The following is an 18,298-nucleotide window of genomic DNA, read 5'->3' on the forward strand; positions in this document are numbered from 1 at the left end:
TATTATTATTATTATATATTTCAATTATTTTGGGAAAACTGAAAAAAACCGACTTAGATAGTCACGGAGTACCGTTATCCCCACTTAACCGGAAAATGAACTAGAATTTGCAAAAAAAAAATGAAAATATCAAACAATTATTGTGGATCATATAAAGGCATAAAATCATCATTAAGAATTATATTTTCTATAAAAGGCTTAAGTCTTTGCCCATTAACTTTAAACACGTCATTATTTTTAGGATTTTCAATATCAACAGCACCATGAGGATAAACAAATTTAACTATAAATGGTCCTGACCATCTCGATCTTAGTTTTCCTGGAAATAAATGCAAACGAGAATTATAAAGTAAAACTTTTTGTCCAATTTCAAATGACTTTCTCATAATATTTTTATCATGAAAGGCTTTAGTTTTATCTTTATAAATCTTTGAATTTTCATATGCATCATTTCTTAATTCTTCTAGTTCATTTTATTGCAATTTTCTTAATTTAGATGCATCATCTAAATTAAAATTAAATGCTTTAATTGCTCAATAAGCTTTATGTTCAAGTTCGACCGGTAAATGACAATGCTTACCAAAAACTAACCTATATGGTGACATCCCTAATGATGTCTTAAATGCAGTTCTATATGCCCATAATGCATCAGTTAATCTTAAAGACAAATCTTTTCGATTTGGATTAACTGTTTTTTTTCTAAGATTTGTTTTATTTCTCTATTTGCAAGTTCAACTTGACCATTAATTTGAGGATGATATGGGGTAGAAACTTTATGTGTAATGCCATATTTTCTTAAGAAAGAAGAAAATGATTTATTTATAAAATGACTTCTCTCATCACTAATTATTGCTCTAGGTATTCCAAATCGACTAAAAATATTTTCTTTTAAAAATTTTATAACAACTTTATGATCATTAGTTCTACATGCAATTGCTTCAATCCATTTTGAAACATAATCAACATCGACTAAAATGTACGTATCTCCAAAAGATTGCTGAGGAGGTTGAGGGGTCGAATCCTGGGAAGGCACAAACTCCACTTTCCTAGCGTGGAGGAGTCCGATGAGTAAAGTAAGCTGAGCTAAGTGCCCAGAACTGTGATTGCAGGCTCTGAGGACAGGCTCAGAGCTTTACAAAATCCAACTAGAATCGTCCCACATACCAGAAATACAGTAGGCATAAAAACCGATCTTGCACAAAAACATGAAACCATGCTCATATCCATTTTAAATTCAAACTAACTCAAATACAACATCATCAACATCTTAATATCTCAAATATCAACTCAATTATCAATTCTAAATTTCAACCCATTTCCAAACTTGAACAAAAATCGGAAAAACTTACATCCTTGTGAAGCCCGTGATGAGAGGATCACAAATCTAACTTCATTTATTAATTTTCTTGAGCATATCTCCCATAAAATTAGAAAGAAGTTTGAAAATGGAGAGGAAATGGATGAGGGTTTGCGTGAAGGAGGAGGGAAATGATTGGTGGAGGTGAAAGTGGACTTAGATATTGATTTTTCGCGTTTTAGCGCCTCAGCACCACTTTCTGGCGTCGCGGCTCCAAAATTGCCGCAGCCCTAGCGCCTAGGCGCTACTATTCTAGCGCTAGGTGCTACTATTCTAGCGCCGCAGCGCGTGAATAGTAACCCAAAGAACATTAATTTTTTTTTTCAACTTTTTTTTTCGGGCATTACATACATGTTAAATTATGATTTTTAAATGTCCATGGATTTTTTTTATGATTTAAGGTTTACATTTAAAAGACGTGTTGCATGCTTGGTTTCAAAAACAAAATTATATGTTATGCATGATTTTTATAAAGTAATGAGAATGTAAACGTTGAATGAAATGAAGTAATTGTGAATAATTCGTTAATGTTGGAGATATCGTGAGGGTGACGGTTCCAGTGGGAGCCCGGCGATCGTATTTCCAGTATTACGAATATGAGGTAACGGTTTGTGGTAACGGTAAGAATGGGAGTATCGTGAGGGGAAAAGGCCCCAGAGGGAGCCCATTTATGGGAAAAAGCTCCAGAGAGAACCCCGACGATCGTATTTCTATTCGAAAGAGGATAGTCCAGGGCCCATTTGACCAGTGAGAGTGTTGCTGGTGTCCCCCGCCGCCTAGTACCGCGGTTTCATGTAGATGGATCTATCGACTTTTTGAGGTTTAAGGAAAGTCACAATTAACGATCTGAATTCAACAAAGGAAAAGGAAAAGGAAAAAGGAAAAATGTTTTTGATCATGAAAATGCTTTATGTTATGTCATGTTGAAGAAAAATGGAAAAGTTAAGGTTTATGTTCGCATGTCATGAAAATGTTTATGTTTAAAGTTGATGCATCATTATGAAAATGTTTTTATTTAAAGTTCATGCATCATAAATAGGTTTACGAAAATGTTCATGTTTGAAGTTTATGCATCTTCATGAAAACGATATTTTAAATACAAGTATTTTTCACTGTTGCTTTTGGTTTTATATGTATTATTTGTTATAAAGATTATGGTGTGTTAAGTCTTTAGACTCACTAGGTGTGATAGATGCAGGTGAGGTTGAGGGAGGTCTTGACGGATGATTTGACTGGACTGAAGGCGCACACGACCCGAGGACCAGCGCTTCTAGCATTCCGCATTTATGATTATGATTCATGTTAAAGATTTTTACGACTTTTTATTTATTCTTTTGAGTGATTTTTGAGAGATTATAGTATGGGCTGTATTTCTCAAACATATAGTTAATTGTTTTATTTTAAAATGGTTCTAAAATATTTTTATGCAAATGTGTACGGTTCGGCCGATGCTATGTAAGGTTTTTTTTTTAAAAAAAAAGAATTTTCTAGTACTTTTTAAGCAATAAAAAGGACAGACGTTTCAATAAAAGTTTTAAAAAACCAAGGAACAAAATGTATTAATTTGTTTTGATTTTCACAGAATTTATAAAATTCTGAAACAATATATTCAAATTCTTCTTCAGAGAAACTTTTAAAATACCAATCTCTGAAAGATTCTCATTTGGGTAGATAAAATTCTGCATTGATCTTCGCTCTAGCACGAGATCATTTAGTAAAATCAATTTTAAAGGTTTTATCCATTAAATACTAAAATTCATTTCTGAAACTGTATCAGTTTCTCTAACTTTTTGAAAATTACTTTTATGAACAATATTATTTTGATTTATAATTAAATCATCTACTGTATCTTGTACAGAAGATTCTTCTTCTTTTATCTGAGAAGTAGAAGCTCTAGAAGTCTGTGGAATATCCACCATATAATCTAGAGGTGAAATAAAAGAATTACTAGATCTTGATCTAGCATAAACAGAAGAGGGTAATAATCTTCTTTGTTCATTATTAAACTGTATTTGAACAGATCCTTCATTATTTTGAATAACTTGCTGTAAATTTCTATTTATTATAGGATTTCTAGGAACAGCTTGCTCAATTATCCAATTTTCTGGAAATTCTATTTCTTCTCATTTTATAGATCTACGAGTTGTAATATTAGATCTATTAAAATTAGTTTCTATAAGAATAGTTTCATTTAATTTCTTATCAATTCTTTTACACATAGGATTTAGTTTAAATAATGGTTTATAATAAATACGATAAGAGATACATATAACTTCTGTATCAGGAGTATAATTATAACCATGAGTTTTAACATTTAATGTTAAAGAATCTAATATATTAATATCAGATAAAGATAAAGATAAATTTGAATAAACATCAAAATATATTGGACCATGAGCAAGACAAGATTGAATTATTCCCATAAGAGATTGTTTCCAATTTAAATTTCTACCATCTCTTAAAGCGGCTATAAAATTTCTGGTAAACCATCTAAGGTTAAAGGTCTAAAAGCAATTTGAATTAAACCTACATGAATAAATCTATAATTTTTCATATAAGGTAAAATATCTTTATTATTTAGTAATCTAATAACCATTTCTTCATGATGAAGAGGTACCGATGATTCTGTAGTTTTTACCACTTGTTTGAAACAAATTTTTTCAAATGTTCCTAATTATAGATCATTTTAGATTCTATTTTAGAAATAGTTCATTTATTTAATAAATCTAAATTTTCAGGTAAATCATATTCTTCGTTTAAACTGTTTTTAACAGTTCTTTTCATACTGAAAATATTCATTTGAATAAACCGTGTTAAATCATCAACCAAAACTAATTCCATGGCTCAGATACCACAAGGGTTAATGGTTGAACATAAGGTCTAAAGACGAATCAGGAAATAGTAAACACAAGGTTCGAGGTTAATTAGGAGGCATAAATTCATGTTGTAGCCCTTCAGCCTGTTTAGCCGAGAAATGGCGTTAAGGCGTTTATGGGTGATTTTTATGAATTTATGTTTCTGAAATTGTCCTCGATAAATCCTCTGTTGTTTAATTTCTCTGGTATATCTTTTGTAATTCCTTTTATGTTTTGTAAAATTGCCATAGATGAACCTTATATTCATTTTTATTCTTGAAATTAAATACCTCCTTTTATTAGTTCAGTAATTTGAATATGGTACACAGGCTGGAAACCAATAATCTCCATGTGTGCGAAAGCCACTAAGGAAACATTTGGTAAAACAATGTCACGTATCATAATCAATTTGTATTCCAAGCCTCAGATGGTATCAGAGCCATGGAATAGTTTTGGTTGATGATTTAACACTGTTTATTAAAATGAATATTTTCAGTATGAAAGAAACTGTTAAAAACAGTTTAAATGAAGAATATGATTTACCTGAAAATTTAGATTTATTAAATAAATGGGCTATTCCTAAAATAGAATCTAAAATGATCTATAAATTAGGAACATTTGAAAAAATTGGTTTCAAACAAGTTGTAAAAACTACAGAATCATCGGTACCTCTTCATAATGAAGAAATGGTTATTAGATTACTAAATAATAAAGATATTTCACCTTATATGAAAAATTATAGATTTATTCATATATGTTTAATTCAAATTGCTTTTAGACCTTTAACTTTAGAAGGTTATCAGAAAGCTTTATAGCAGCTTGAAGAGATGGTAGAAATTTAAATTGGAAACAATCTCTTATGGGAATAATTCAATCTAGTCTGGCTCATGGTTCAGTATATTTTGATGTTTATCCAAATTTATCTTTATCTTTGTCTGATATTAATATATTAGATTCTTTAACATTAAATGTTAAAACTCATGGTTATAATTATACTCCTGGTACAGAAGTTATATGTATCTGTTATCGTATTTATTATAAATCATTATTTACACTAAATCCTATGTGTAAAAGAATTGATAAGAAATTAAATGAAATTATTCGTATAGAAACTAATTTTAATAGATCTAATATTATAACTCGTAGATCTATAAAATTGGAATAAATAGAATTTTCAGAAAATTTGATAATTGAGCAAGCTGTCTCCAGAAATCCTATAATAAATAGAGATTTACAGCAAGTTATTCAAAATAATGAAGGATCTGTTCAAATGCAGTTTAATAATGAACAAAGAAGATTATTACCCTCTTCTGTTTATGCTAGATCAAGATCTAGTAATTCTTTTATTTCACCTCTAGATTATATGGTGTATATTCCACAGACTTCTAGAGCTTCTACTTCTCAGATAAAAGAAGAAGAATCTTCTGTACAAGATACAGTAGATGATTTAATTATAAATCAAAATAATATTGTTCATAAAAGTAATTTTCAAAAAGTTAGAGAAACTGATACAGTTTCAGAAATGAATTTTAATATTTAATGGATAAAACCTTTAAAATTGATTTTACTAAAGGATCTCGTGCTAGAGCGAAGATCAATGCAGAATTTTATCTACCCAAATGAGAAACTTTCAGAGATTGGTATTTTAAAGGTTTCTCTGAAAAAGAATTTGAATATATTGTCTAGAGACCCATTCTATGAGTGCTATTGCATAGGCCTACTGGACAAGGACGAAGTTACTAGAAATATTGTTAAAATGACCTTCTTCTAGAAGGATCATTTTTCAGAAATTTATAAATTCTGTAAAAATAAAAACAAAATAACACATTTTGTTCCTTGGTTTTTTAAAACTTTTATAATAGATTATATTTTTGTTTTAGAAAGAAATTATAAACTTTCTTCTGGATTGATTCAAAAATCATTTTATCCTCCTCAGCAACCTTTTCTTATAGAAAAAAATAATAAAGTTTTAAATTTTATTGCTTTTTCAAAACTATTTGAAAATGATATGTTACAGATAACTGTTAAATATATTAATCAGATAATTGAAAATCAAAATTATACAAATTTATATTGAACTATAATAGGAGAAGAAATAAATTCTCTAAAAAATAGAATAAATAAGATAGTCATAACTATTAATCAAATTAAACCAGATGTTCATATACAAGAACCATAAACTAATATTGTTTCTATTGACAGTTCTTCTATTCAATCTCCTCCAGATATTTAAGATTTTAAATTTAAGTCTTCTGTTTCTGTTATAGAAAAATTGTGAATAAAAATTTAAAAATCTCAATATAAATACTCTTAATGAAGAGTTTGAAAATAATAATATTTCTGATGAAAAAATTAATAAAATTAAATGGGCAGATAGACCTACCCAAAATAAATATTATTATGATAGACCAACTCACATGGATGTTCTTATAGAAGAACAAGAATATATATTTTCTAATAGTTATAATGGGAAAATTATTAATGAATGGAATATTGATGGTTTTAGTGATAAGCAGATTTATAATACTGCTCACAGAATGCTTATGTATAGTACTGTATGTAAAACATCAGGAAATAATGATAAAATATTGCTAAAATGATAATAGCAGGATTTACTGGACAACTTAAAGGTTGGTGGGATAATTATTTACATTACTCCAATAAAGATGAGATTTTAAATTCAATAAAAATTGAAGATAATATTCAATTAGAGAATGCAATCTATTCATTAATAATGACTATGATTGAACATTTTACTGGTAAATTCACTGATAATAGTGAACAAATTCGTACTATATTAAGTAATCTAAAATGTAAAACACTTACTGATTTTATATGGTATAAAGATACTTTTTTAACTCGTATTTATGAGATACAAGACTGTAATAATAGTTTTTGGACAACCAAATTCATAGATGGGTTACCTTTATTATTTGTAGAAAGAATCAGAAAAGTATTAAGAAAGGAAGATATAAATATTCCTTATGACAATTATACTTATGGTAAACTAATTAGTATTTGTATTCAAGAGGGTTTAGCTCTCTGTAATGAATTAAAATTAAATAATCAAATTAAAAGACATAATTTACTTGAGAGAAAACAAATAGGTAAATTTTGTGATCAATTTGGTATGGACCTACCTAATAAAGGTAAGAAGAAAATAAAAAATAAACACGAAAGACCTTATAAGAAGAAAAGACATTTGTCTGATAGACAAAAAGATAGAAAGAAGAAAAGAAAAGAAAGCCGTGAATTACGGAAAGTTCAAAGTTATAAAGCTAAAAATAAAATAATAATTTGTAGAAAATGAAAAAAGCCAAGACATTATGCTAATCAATGTTGGGCAAAAAACAAAATTAATAATTTAGATATAGATGAAAATCTTAAAGATAAAATCAATAAAATAATAATGGATTCTAATCAAAATTCAGATAGTGAATCTGAGAATAGTTCAGAATTTAGTTCAGAATTTTATAATTCAAAAGATATAATAGAAAATAAATCTTTCAATTCTGATATAGAATGTGATTATTGTATACAAGGAGAATCTTGTATCAATCATTTAAGTGATACTGATAATAAAGGGGGAATATTAGTTTTTAAGAGGTTAAATTTATTTTTATCGTCATTTTTAATTATTTTGCTCACCCATTAAGGGGGAATATTAGTTTTTAAGAGGTTAACTGAGAAGACAATTGTTTGTAAATTCTCAACTGAAACGGATCAGTTTCACAACTGATCGTTCAGTTAGTTATTTTACAAATCTTCTCACATACGTTAACTAATTAAGAATGATTATATCCTAAATCAAAGTGATGTGACTGATATTATAACGAATAGAATTTTACTACGTGGACCCACTTGGGCCATTAAACTTATATACACGACTCTTGCACACGTACACACGTTTTTACTGTGGGCTGACACGTGTCCAAAAAATTTGAACAGTCACACACATGTGTATTTCTCCCCGCCTCGATCTCTCTTTTACACGCACAAATATTTTCTCAGAGCAAATACCTTCTCAAAACTTATTTCTTGAAAATTACAGGTTTCTTCATTATCTGAAATGGTAGACTAATCCCCGCGCACGTTCTAAATGCTATGGCCATTGATTTCGATTCAGTTTTATCATTAACTGAGGTTGAGGTGAAGAATGTTTTTCAGAAAATAGAATCAGCTGGGCTGAAGACGTTTCTAGGGCAATCTTCACGAATCATCTATCCAAAGGAAATCAATGATTTCTATACAAAGGGTTTTGTTACATAATCAGCTAATGATCATATCTAAAGAAACTTTCGGGGAAATCTTCTCTCTACCAACTGAAGGAATTATCAGCTTCTCTGAGGTACAAACTGCTGATATTGAAGAAATGCAATCTCTGTTATCTACTGATGGACGGAAAATCAAAGTCTCCGATCCTAAGAAAGAACTGAAGCTAGAAATTCAATTGCTGGCTGATATTGTTGCCAAGGGCATTCTGGCTAAGGCTGGTTCATTTGCAGCCCTTACTCTTGAAAAATTTCACGCCATGACCGTGATAATGGCAGAGAAGAAAATGAACTGGAGGCATATTATTTTCTGTATTTTGCGAAATATGCTTCAATCTACCAAGCAGTCAAGAGGTTATGCAGTTCAAATCAGTTATCTACTGAAAACAAAAGGTTTAGTGGCTGACAATGCTGAAAAGCTATCCAAGTTTAAGGTATTCTCTGCCAAGAACATATTGCCACCAAAAACCAAACTGGAACTGTCTCCTGATCAATTCGTGAAGATCAAGAAAGAGATTGGGACGCAGAAGGATGCTCCCAAATCAGTTAAAAAGGCTAGGTCTTAGGCCCAACTGAAATCTACCAAGAGGGAACTGATTGTCAGTGGATCAGATTCTGAGGAAACACCTTTTCAGCTGATCACCAAGAAGAAAAAGACTCAGAAAACAAAGCCAGAGGCTTCGCTGACAGCTGTTCCTGAGAAACCAAAGGAATCAGATACTCAACAGCCTATTCAGGCTGTTCCCTTGACAGCAATTCCTGCTGATAAGGAAAAAAAATCAGCAAAAGCTTCAGCTCCCTTGACTCAAATCGGACGACCTTCAATTCTTGCTCCTGCTTGATCTAAGGGAATTGTTATTCAGGAAAGAGTGGACTCTACTCACTCTGGACTAAACATTCCACATATTCTTACTGATGAGAAAGGAAAGGGCAAGATGATCAAAGAACCAAGGCCATCAAATGCTATTCAAACTCATATTGACCTCATATGGGAACAGGTCAATGCCTTTGCTGCATCAAAAATGAACATTTTTGAAGCTTGGACGAAGTTTAGAACACATACTTTTGCCAAGCAGCTGAAGAAGAAGTCCAAGCTGAACACATTTAGCAAATTGGAGACAACTGTTCTGAGAGTGGTCAAGGCTGCAACAATACCTCAGGCCTTGGAACGCAAGAACTACTTCTTTGATCAAGTCTGAGCTAAAAAGTTGGACCAACTGATCGAAAAATTGAAAGCCAACTATATTCCCACAAGTCCAACTGCATACAATGATCGAGCTGTGATCACTCAGCTAGAAACTGATATATTAACTCTGCAATCCCAAATAAAATTTTGGGAGACGGATCAGGAACTTGTTATTCATGAAGGCACTTCAGAAGATGAAGAAGTTGATTCACCTTCTCGGCACCATGACCCATCTCCTGAACAAGCTGCTACAACTGACGAGCCAGTTCAGAATGTGCCTCAACCTACTGCTGCTGATCATCAAATATATTAAGAAGCTGACTTGACACTTGCAAATGTTGATGAGATCATTCAGCTGGTAGTGAAAGAACTCCCAACCAATGCAGCTTCAACAGAATCAGCTGATATCTCAACTGATCAAGCACTTGTTACATCTCCTCTCCTTGTATCTGCTTAACAAGAGGTTCGAACTGATGTGCTCATTCAATCACATGATGAGCGGACTGAAGTCAATGATGTCACTGAGGAAACTCAGTTGCCTGATTATCCGCAGAAAGACTCAGTTAACCAACAGCCAGAACAATCAATCACTGATCAATCGATTGAAACACAACTGACTCAGCCAGATAGCCCTTCTACTGCTCTTATTCAACCTTCTTCCCTTCAAGTCCAACAAGAAGTACAAATGGAGGATGCGCCTGAGCTTACACAAGAGGTTCCAGAGGTATCTGAAAGAAATTTGGTGATATTTGATCAACCCTCCAGAGAACAAGAACCAGGGACGACTGAACAAGCCTCTTCTCCTCCTTCCTCCGACATGGATTTAGTCCTTGAAGAAATTCAGAACATGCAGCACAATATGCAGCAGATGATTACTGAAATAAAAAAAATTCAATCCACACAATTATCTCATACTGTCAAATTGGATTCTTCAACTCAATTTGATTCAGCAAAACTGAAAGCTATTCAAGCAAACATGGAGTCTCTTACTCGAACTGTGCTTGAGTTGAAGAATAACAAATGTCTAGCTCAAAGTCTCTACACAACTCAGGATGTCATCAGTCAAAGAGTTGAGCGACTAGAATCTTCTGTTTCAAATAAACTAGATTTGATGCAGACTCTTTTCCAATCTACTGCCTCAAGTATGTCCTCAGATGTCAAAATTCGAAGACTATCTGAGCATGTGGCTCTGCTTGACAAAAAAGGGAAAGAAATCAAAAAAATGCTAGAACAGCAGAAGAAATCCTCTTTTCAGAAGTAGCCATTTCTGTACTCATGAAGTACATGATTCAGTTGATCATTCTCCTCTGTACTCATGAAGTACATGATTCAGTTGATCAATCTCCTATTTTATCTACATACCACTTTTCAGAAGTAGCCATTTCTGTACTCATGAAGTACATGATTCAGTTGATCAATCTCCTATTTTATCTACATACATGATTAAGTTGTTCAATCTCTTATTTTATCTACATATATGATTCAGATGATCAATCTCTTATTTTATCTATAAAAGAATTCAGTTATTATTATTTGCTGAGTTTTGTCAAACACCATAAAGGGGGAAATTGTTGAAAACCAAATTCTGGATTCTGGAGTTTGACAAACTGATCAACTAACTGATACGCGCAAGTACATTCAACAACTGGACTTAATAACTGAAATCAGGTAACTGATCAGTTGGAAACTGATTTATGCTAAAGCACCCTTCAACTGAAAATGTCTCGGGAAAGAACGATCAACCGACAAAGAGACATAGAAGATTGCAATGCCGCACTTAAATCAATACAGCTTAGAACAACGCATTTCGGCGAAACAGTTAAGACGCCGCATCACAATAAATGAAGGAAACAATATCCAAGGAATGATCAAGTAAAAAATCAACGGATACAAATATTCAAATTAATCTCAAGTTACCGTTGGAAAGGAAACATATAAATAAGTGAACAAAGCAGCTGAGAAGAAGAACCATCAACGCATTATTGAAACTTGCTGTTACGCTGCTAAAATCACAATTCACAGCTCACGTATATCAGACATATCAGTAGCATCTAAAGCTACACTTTGAGCGTGTTAGCACTTTGTAATTCAATCAAAAATATATCAGTTGTGCTAAGATCAGTCACGGACTGATAAAAGCTGTTGTATGCTAAGAGTTTCAGTTTTGACAGTGTTAAGTCCAAACTGAAGTATGTCAGTACAAGTCTTGTATTCGATCAAAGTCTTTTAGTGGAAATCATATCCTTGAGATAGAAGGGGTGACGTAGGAGTGATTGAAATTTCCGAACATCCAGAAACAATCCTTGCGTACTTTATTTCAGTTTTGAATTCTATCTTTCAGTCAGTTATTTTCCGCAACTACTCTTAGTTTAACTGATTGTCATTGACCAACAAGATTACGAGAAACAGTTTGTCACTAAACTGAATTCAAAATTCGAAAAGATTCATTTTAATTGTGAGTGTTTATTCAACCCCCCTCCCCTTCTAAACACTCTTGATACGTTAATCGATCCTATCAAATTACCAAAAGCATACATTTGCAAAGATAAGAACTGTATTCAAACCAGTTTTTTATTAGCAAAAGATATTTCTAGCCAATTAATACTTGGTTTACCTTTTATTTATCAAATTTATCCTTTAAAACATGTTGATGAAACAGGTATTATAGGAACCTATCGAGGTAATCCTATTCTTTTTCAGTTTATAACTAAACCTGTTTATAGAATTTTTAATGAATTACAAGAGCAAATTGATAGAAAAACTTTTCAAATCAATTCTTTAAAAGAAGAAGTTAAAATATTAACTATAGATGATAAATTAAAAAATCCTAAACTACAAGAAAAAATTCAATTTATTTATAATAAATTTTCATTAGAAATATGTAATGATCTTCCAAATGCTATTTGGAATAGAAAGAAACATATAATCTCTTTTCCATATGAAGAAGATTTTAAGGAAATAAATATTCCTACCAAGGGTCGTCCTTGTCAAATGAATTCGGAATATTTAGAATTATGTAAAAAAAAATTCATTCTTTATTAGAAAAAAGTTTAATAACACCTTCTCAATCTCCTTGGTCTTGTACTGCTTTCTATTTAAATAAACATTCTGAGCAGGAAAGAGGAGTACCTAGATTAGTAATAAACTATAAACCCTTAAATAAGGTTTTAAAATGGATTAGGCATCCTATTCCTAATAAAAAAAGATTTATTAGATAGACTAGTTAATGCAATTATATTTTCTAAATTTGATTTAAAATCAGGATTTTGGCAGATTCAAATACAGGAATCTGATAGATATAAAACTACTTTTAATGTTCCTATAGGACATTATGAATGGACAGTAATGCTATTTGGACTTAAAAATGCTCCTTCAGAATTTCTACAAATCATGAATAATATTTTTTATCAGTATAGCAATTTTATAATTGTATATATTGATGGTATTTTGGTATTTTCTAATGATATTGAAATTAATTTTAAACATTTAGAAATGTTTAAAAATATTGTGATACAAAATGGTCTTGTTATTTCAAAATCTAAAATGATTTTATTTCAGACTAATAATAGATTTTTAAGTCATAATATTGAAAAAGGAAAAATTATTCCTATTCAAAGAAGTATAGAATTTGGTTCTAAATTCCCTGATATAATAACTGATAAAACTCAGTTACAAAGATTTTTAGGAAGTTTAAATTATATTTCTCTCTATATTAAAAATTTAACTCAAGATTCTGCTATCTTATATGATAGATTAAAGAAAAATCATTTACCTTGGAAAGATAAGCATACTCAAACTGTTCAGAATATTAAGGAAAAAGTTAAAAATCTTCCTTGTTTAATGCTGGCTAATCCCCAATGGGAAAAAATTGTAGAAACAGATGCTTCTGATATAGGTTTTGGTGGAATTTAAAAAGAAAAGGATCCCCAAACTAAACAGGAATATCTGATACGTTTTTATTCTGGGAAATGGAATAATGCCCAGAAGAATTATTCTACAGTGGCAAAAGAAATCTTAGCTATTGTTAGATGTATTTTAAAATTTCAAGATGATTTATATAATCAAAAGTTTATTATAAAAACTGATTGCAAATCTGCAAAATTTATGTTTAATAAAGATTTTAAACATGATGTGTCTAAGCAAATGTTTGCAAGATGGCAGGCTCATTTAGCCCCTTTTGATTTTGAAATCATTTATAAGAAAGGTGAAGATAATCACTTACCTGATTTCTTAACTCGTGAATATTTATCTTAATGTCTTTATTTACATATATGTATTCTCGAGGTAGAGGAGAGTCCTCTTATAGAGGGCGAGGTGGTAGGGGAAAACCTCCTAATATAATTGCACAGCATGGAAAGCAGAGGCTAATAGCCCAGAACTTATTCAGTTCATCCAGTAATACTGAGCAGAATAATGAGTTAGACAGTGAGTTTCAAGAATTTTTGAAACAAAAGCAGAAAACTAATACACATTCTCAATCTTCAGCATCATATGCTAATATCATGAAAGAAGATGATAATGATTCAGCTCTATATACAGAGACAAAATATCATGAATTAATTCTTCTTATAGAAGAAAAAGATATTCAAAGGGAGAAGACTCCGTGGACTATCATGGAGAGATATTTAACAAATACATCATATGTATTTGGTTCTTATAAACAACGAGGATTTTATGAAAATCTTTTGTTATCAACAAAAAGTGTTGATATAACTCATTTTTTCAGTAATACTCAACAAAAAAGAAGTTATAATTTCTCCAAGTTCATTATCAAAAAGATAATTTCTATTGAAGAATGGGGTATATCTCCATTGGTTGGAAAAGAATTTTATTCTGATACTCATAAAATTAGTTTCAAATTTAATTTTTGGAATTATGTCGACAGTTTTAATAAAATTCTATTTTATGAAAATGAGAAAAAGAAACATACATGGTTTCTGAAAATTTGTGAAAATGTTTTTCATTATCCTGTTCCAAATTGGTTCTTCATATGGTGGAAGATTTTTGTTCCATCAGCAAAAATTTTGCCTGAGGTTTTTATAAAACCAATGAATACTTTGTTAAATGTTTCACCAAGCATTAAAAAATCTTTTTCTGAACATTGGATTGATGGGAAGACTCTATGTCTATTCTTCATGGAATTTTGAATTCCATGGATCTGGAGATGTCAGCCAGAATTTGGTTATACTGAAGAAGGTATCCCTTGCCTATTGAGAGTTAGCTCTACTAAATTTTGGGATAAACTTTTAAGAGAAGATCCAGCAACTGGACAGCTTTATGGCTCAGAAACTCTTCATCAAATGGAAGAAAACATTTCTTCATGCCAGAAAGACTTCATTAATCAACAAGAAAAGGAAAAAGCTTCTATGAGTTCCTTTAAAATCCTCACTCATAAATATGCTGAGATTTATTCAAAAGAAAAAATGATTGAGGTTTATATTGAAGAAATGAAGAAGGATCTCTATCAGAATATTGGATGTTCAGATTCAAAATCAGACAAATCTATAGCGTCTGAATCCAGTGATAATCAATTTATTCATCTGATGCAGATGCATGATGCTCAAGATCCAGAGGATGATATTCCTCAACTTTCTCAAATCAATGATAATTTTGAAAATCTCAAAAATACTATAAAAGATAATATTAAAGATGATTAGGATATTCATCTTTAATCATAAACGTTGCATTATCAACTAGTGGATGGTGACATATCACATCAAAGGTGGAATCTCACATCGTGACATGATATCATGACAAAAGTGGGTGGCATATTACTATTTACTTTTTGACTTTGTAACCATGTTACTGTTTGCTTTAATAAAGCATTTTACTGTTTATTTTTCTAGTTGGAATCCGGGGTTTCATGTCCGGCCCTTCCATCTATTTATAAGATCATTCTGTGTTCTTAGAGGAACACGATCGAGTTTGCTCCTCTCTATTCCTCTCTTGTAAAAAAACCCTTCTTAATAAAAGCTTCCACTTATTGAATCAAAGCTTTTGTTACTGATTACAATTCTGTAAGTTTACTGGTTTTATTTTCTGTTTTTATTTACAGTTTTAATTTTTATATTATGTTATATTAGCCTGAATGACAGGCTAAAATATTTGTGTTAAATTATCCCATTACTAAATCATGATCTTTATTTATTTGTAACTTGGAATTAAATTGAAATGATAAAAGATTTATTTAAATTTTAGAATTTGATGAAATATAAGGGTTAATGGTTGAACATAAGGTCTAAAGAAGAACCAGAAAATAGTAAACACAAGGTTCGGGGTTAATTAGGAGGCATAAATTCATGTTGTAGCCCATCAGCCTGTTTAGCCGAGAAATTGCGTTTAAGGAGTTTATGGTTGATTTTTATGAATTTATGTTTCTGAAATTGTCTTCGATAAATCCTCTGTTGTTTAATTTCTCTGATATATCTTTTGTAATTCCTTTTATGTTTTGTAAAATTGCAAAGGATAAATTTGAAAACCTCGTTGATTGAATCAGAAAGGTACAGAAGAAAGAATCGTGAGAAAGAGAGAAGAAATAAGGATTTTCGATTTTCTTTTCGATCTTGCGACTTATCGGTTTATCCAATCGACGAACCGACTTCAGTTCCGGAATCGTTGACACGAGGTCTTTGATCTGAAGTATAAATTTTATAGTTTTGGTGATGTTTGAAATTCGTCGATTTTTGGAATATATCCGATAAATTGCTAAATCATACAGAAATTGAAGATTGTTGAATAATGTAAGATTTTAACGAAGAAGAGGTGATTATATTGATGTTATTTTGAATTATTCCCAATGTATTATAATTAGGGAGTTTTAATCGTTGGATTGAGATTGAAGAATTATTTTTCAGTTATTATTAATTCTGATAAATATATGCGGTAGAATAACCGACAAGAAACTAAGTTTTGAAGTCGGAATTGAATTATGCTATGATTTGACTTTGATATGAATTTTTGAAATTTCAAAAGATATTTGAAACTTATATTACTGATTTTGAATTATGTTATTGATTGAAATGGATATGTTATCGATGTAGATAGATTATTATACTGATATCTTCAAGCTAAATAGACTGGAACGAAGAATTGAGGTATGTTGCGCCGGGTAACATACGACAGGTATCTGTATTATATGATATATGTTTGATTGATGGGATTGAGATTACATGTCTATATGCCTTATTTGTTGAGTTGATGTGGCATACATGACATGCACGTTGAGCTATGATCCTTGGATACCATGATACGATTTGATTTGATTTTGGGTTTGTGAACACGATTCTATGTTTGTTATTACATGACCCTTAAAGCATAGTCATTTGTGGCCCTGATAATTGATTGAGATTTGGGATTTGATGACGCCTTGTCGACCTTATCATATGAGTATCCCTGATTGAGGCCGGTGTGCCAACTCGAGCATTGATTTGATAGCGATTCGATTGATTCTGACATGTGCTCAGTGGATGGGCATTTGACCTGATACCTCCACGACATACATGCATTGCATATCATATATCATTGTTTAGATACCTGTGGTATATATTGTGGTTGCTTCAGACTGAGCTTTGCTCACCCCAGAGGGGCTGTTGTTCTCTTTGTATGTGGACAATGACAGGTACTCCAGGATATCAGGAGGCCGGAGAGTGTGCTTCTGGAGGGAGTCACAGTTTGGGCTGAGGTTTATGTTTTTCCAAGTGTATATATGTATCTATATACCGGGGCATGTCCCGATAATATGATTTGTTGTTGTATGAGTTGTTTTGATTATGTGTGAGCAGATTTTATGAGGTGAGATAAAATACTATTTTTAGTATTCAAATAATATATTTTGGGCTCATTGTAAAGAAAATTTAAACCCGTTTTCCGCTGTAATTAATTAACCCTAATCAAATTGCATTGTTATAACGGTTAGGAGTTGAGGGCCCCACACGGAGTGGTATCAGAGCATAGTTGGGAATGCTCAATTGAGTCTTGTGTACACTTGAATAGGCACAAACGAATTGTGCGTTTGTGTTTGATTTATTTGTATTACTTGCTCCTACTTTACTTAGTTTGAGTAAATTGTTGATGAAATTGATGATATTAGATGATGATGATGTGAAATTGATATGTATTTGTGATATTCATGCTATATTTTGTAGATGGATCCCACAAATGAAATCGCGGGTAGTAGTACTGAGAGGATGGTTGGACAATTTGTGAAAGATTGTCCATGGATCTGGTGATGTCTCGATTCCAGGACTTGAAACCATCGAGGTTCTTTGGCACTGAGAGTGCAGAAAGAGCTGAACCCTGGTTGAAGGATATCAAGCATCTGTTTAATATTGCTGAATACTCTAAGGCTCGGCGAATGAAACTTGCTCTCTATCAGTTGAAAGACCGAGCAAAATCTTGGTGGGAAGCTGCTGAGATTGGACTGAAAGAGGCAGGGATTGAAGTCACATGGGATGTCTTCAAGGCCCAGTTTTTGGAGCAGTATTCCCCTCCTTCTTATTACACTGCTCGGTAGAATGAATTCAATAGTCTGCAACAGAGAACAATGACTGTTGCAGAATATGCTTCGAAATTTTCTACGTTGTTGGAGTATGCACCTCACTTAGTTGCAAATGCAAAAGAGAAATATAAC

The sequence above is a fragment of the Primulina huaijiensis genome, chromosome 9, assembly GCF_012295235.1.
Source record: "Primulina huaijiensis isolate GDHJ02 chromosome 9, ASM1229523v2, whole genome shotgun sequence".
NCBI classification, from domain to species: domain Eukaryota; kingdom Viridiplantae; phylum Streptophyta; class Magnoliopsida; order Lamiales; family Gesneriaceae; genus Primulina; species Primulina huaijiensis.